The sequence below is a fragment of the Panicum hallii genome, chromosome 3 (assembly GCF_002211085.1).
Source record: "Panicum hallii strain FIL2 chromosome 3, PHallii_v3.1, whole genome shotgun sequence".
In the NCBI taxonomy this organism is placed as follows: Eukaryota; Viridiplantae; Streptophyta; class Magnoliopsida; order Poales; family Poaceae; genus Panicum; species Panicum hallii.
The window spans coordinates 40,681,102-40,685,391 of NC_038044.1; positions in this window are offsets into that span (position 1 = coordinate 40,681,102).

Consider the following 4,290-nt stretch of genomic DNA (forward strand, 5'->3'; position numbering starts at 1 on the left):
CCGCCTGTGGGCAAAGTTGCACACCTCTGCAGAGTTAAAAATCTATTCGAATAGCCGTGCCCACGGTATTGGGCAAGTTACGGTGTGGTCACATAACTAGTGTTTCTTCTTGGGAAGGGTTGAACTGGTGTGAGTTGTTTGGAAAGTATTCGGCAATGGTGCCGTGTGCTACGACGGACGGGGAGTCCGGTAGCGGATGGAAACTGGGATCCGTGTGGATCAACATCGTGAGTTCTTAGACACTCGAAAACTTGTTTTTGAAAAATGCTTTTAAAAACGAACCCTTACATATAATTGTGTTTCCGCAAAAGAACCGTAACTTTATCCTTGGATTATCCTGTGCATTTAATCCTGTTATAACCCCCCCCCGTGGGTGTGATTGGACTTGCTGAGTACGTTTGTACTCACCCCGTTCTTACGTTACAGTGGAGGATCCCGACTATATCCCCGAGAACGACGAGTAGGGTCCCGTCCTGCACCCAGTCTTGCCTGTGGGTGAGGTCACCGTTGGAGCTCCGCATGGCGCAAGACTCTGATGATCCCCTGTTTGTAGTTAGTGTAGTAGTATGGGTTTTTGTTGTAATCCTCGCGATAGTGGCGCTTCACTGCCCATTACCGCGAAGAGTTGTACGGTGATGTACCATCTGATGTAATAAAAGTGTTATCAGCCTCCTGGGACTGATAAAGTGACACTTTTAAGTCTTCCCTGATGGGGGGGGCGCTTCACAAGGCTCCACATTTCAGGGAGGATGATCAGGGTACCTTGTGGTACAAGGGTCGTATATGTGTGCCGGATGTAGCAGATCTCAGGAAGTTGATTCTGAGTGAGGCTCATGATACAGCATATTCTATCCATCCAGGCAGTACGAAGATGTATTACGACCTGAAGGAACGATTCTGGTGATCTGGAATGAAGCGTTCCGTTGCGGAGTACGTGGCTATCTGCGACACTTGTCAGCGTGTCAAGGCAGAGCATCAGAGGCCAGCAGGGTTATTGCAGCCGTTGAAGATTCCAGAGTGGAAATGGGAGGAGATCACTATGGACTTCATCGTTGGCTTGCCTCGTACTCAGAAAGGGTACAACTCCATATGGGTAGTAGTGGACCGGTTGACGAAGGTTGCTCACTTCATCCCGGTGAACACTACTTACTCCGGTGGTAGACTCGCAGAGTTGTACATCTCCAGGATCGTCTGTCTGCATGGTGTTCCGAAGAAGATTATATCTGATCGAGGATCTCAGTTCACTTCACGGTTCTGGGAGCAGTTGCATGATTCGTTGGATATGAAGCTGCGCTTCAGTACTGCTTATCATCCTCAGACAGATGGGCAGACAGAGAGGACCAACCAAGTGTTGGAGGATATGCTTCGAGCCTGTGCTATTCAGTATGGTACCAGCTGGGATAAATGCCTGCCGTATGCAGAGTTTTCTTATAGCAACAGTTATCAGGCCAGTCTGAAGAAGTCCCCGTTTGAGGCTCTGTATGGTCGGAAATGCAGGACTCCGCTGTATTGGGATCAGATTGGTGAGAGGCAGGTATTTGGTCCGGATATTGTTGAGGAGGCCGAACAGCTGGTACAGCAGGTGCGAGAGAACCTGAGGGTCGCTCAGACTCGTCAGAAGAGCTATGCGGATGTGCGTCGTCGAGATTTGACCTTTGCAGTGGGTGATCATGTATATCTGAAGGTCTCGCCGATGAGAGGAATCCGCAGGTTTAATGTACGAGGGAAGCTAGCTCCTCGATACATTGGTCCGTTCAAGGTGCTGGAACGGAAAGGTGAGGTGGCATATCGTCTGGAGTTGCCACTCAATCTCTCAGGAGTGCACGATGTGTTCCACGTGTCTCAGCTGAAGAAGTGCTTGAGGGTGCCAGAAGAGCAAGCACCGATAGAAGGGTTAGATGTGCAGGAGGACCTGACCTATATTGAGCATCCGGTGAAGATTTTGGAGACATCTGAGAGAGTCACTCGAAACAAGAAGATCAAGATGTGCCGTGTTCAGTGGAGTCATCACACGGAGGATGAAGCTACTTGGGAGCGAGAAGATGAGCTGAGGAAGACATATCCCGATCTCTTTGCTAGCTAGCCTATCCGAATCTCGGGACGAGATTCCTGTAAGGGGGGTAGGTTTGTAACACCCTAAGGTAAATTTTCCCTAATTTTAATGAATTTATTTGAGTTTAAATAAATTTTCCAGCCTTTTACTTAATTTATATCGCATTTAAAGTAATTTTACAACGCAAGAAAATAAAATTTATCATAAGGTCAACATGTATGTGCACTCATGCTGGAGCATTATTTTTCTTGTGTTGAGTTTATAGGATTCGAATTCAAAATTTATTTGAATTCAAATGATGTTTGTTTGAAGGTTTGAGTGTAGGGAAGAAAAAGGAAAGAAGGAAAAGAAGAGAAAGAGCAGCCCATTCTCTCTCAGCCCGGCCCACTTCTCTCTCTCTTTCCCCCCTCGGGCCCTTTTCCCCCCCCTCACTCCCGCGTGGGCCACCGAGGCCCAGCACCCTCCTCTCTTTCCCTTCCCGCGTGGGCCGCACGCCAGCCCATCGGCCGGCTCAGCCCCATCGGCCGCCCGCCCTCTCCCTTCCCTCTCTCGCTGTCACCCTGGGCCCGCACGTCAGCGCCCTCTTCTTCCTCTCCCTTTTCTTCTCCGGCGCAACGGTTCCCCCCGAGAACCCCGGCGAGCTTCCCCTCTGGGCCCGCACGCCGAGGCCTCGACCTCCGTCCTTAAGTGGCCCTGCAGCCCCCACCTACCTGTGCCCTAACCCCGCCGCCACCCAGAACCCTAGCGCCGCCATTTCCCCGCTCCTCCGCGCCACCTCCCCTCGGCCTCACCGTCGATCGGCCGCCCCGCTGCACTCCGGACCACCACGTCAACCGCAGTAGCTCCGCCTCGCCCCTAGAAGCTTCCTGAGCCCGGCACTCGAGCCCCGAGCCTCTGCATCACCGGAATTTTGCGAAGATACCGCCGCCGGTGAGCTGTGCCGCCGCCCCAATTTCCTCGGTGCCGGCCGATCTTAGGCCGCCCTGACCCCCTGGTTACCTCCGCAGGAGTCCCCGGAGCCGATCCACGCCAGCCAAGGACCTCGGTCACCTCGGGATCGCCTCTCCCCGCGAGCACCCGATCCCTCCGCCGCCGGTCGTCGTCGACTTCCTCCCTCCGCCGCGTCTCCGGCCTCCACAGCCCCTCGGTGAGCCGCACTTCATCTCCCTGGTCCTTTTGCACCGGTTGTTGTGGCCCTTAGCTCCCCTTAGAGCCCAGAACGCGCGCGCCGCCGTTGCGCCGCCGCGCCGAGCTGCCCTCGCCGTCGTACTCGCCGCTAGACCCCTCCCCGTGCCTCGTTTGGGCTCTAGGTGAACCACACGTGTCGCGCAGGCCACGCCGGACCCAAGCCCAGGTCAGTTTGGTCTCCGGAAACGCGTGACCGCGTATCTCCGGCGAGCTTCCGAGCCGCGCCGCCGCGGCCCTCCTTTCTCCGGCGGTCAGCGCCGCCAGCCGCACCCCTCTCTCTCTTCTGAGCCGTCCGATCTGCGGCCAGTGGGTAGGATTAGGTCCTTAGCCCCTTGATCCCGACCGTAGGATCGTGATCCAGCGGATGTGTTTCTCTCGTACCGGTTCGCCCTTGTCTTGAATCCCGGCCGTCCATACTTGATCCGGCGTGCGGGATTGAATTCTCGTTATGATAGGCTCTGGTGCGTTGGATCCCGATCAGATGGATGAGAATCAAGCGTACCCCTTCGCGAGAGGAATCTAATCCGAGCCGTAGAGAGTAGATCTAAGGGCCCAGAATAAAACGTACCGCTTCAGCCGAGCCATTTTGCTAAAGAGCCCCTGCGTTTTCCAAGAATAAACCCGCGGTCCACTGCAGTTCAATAGTAATTGCAGTTTAGCCCTATTTCTTGCACCGAAGCCCCTGATCTTTATAGAATTAGAACCCGCAGTCCAGCTTAGGGTTTTTTAGCGAGTTAGCCCTTGCGTTTAGGGTTTATTTATGTTTAAGTCCTCGGTTTTTGTGCAGAGGCCCCTGGAAGTTAGGTTTTTCTTACAAATAGGTCCCCGGATCTTGTTTTAAGCGTAGGTTTCGCGTTTTAGCTCCGTTTTAGGTGTTCTTTATATCCGCGCGATCGTTGTGACGCGTAGAATAGTTCTAGCATAGTTTTGTGTGCTGTTTCTATGTAATGTTGTACTGTTTTCTTATAGTTTGTTCTTGTTATGCATGTGTGTATGTGTGGGCTATGTTTGATGATCGTGAGTAGACGCGGAGCCTTTGGAGCAGTACC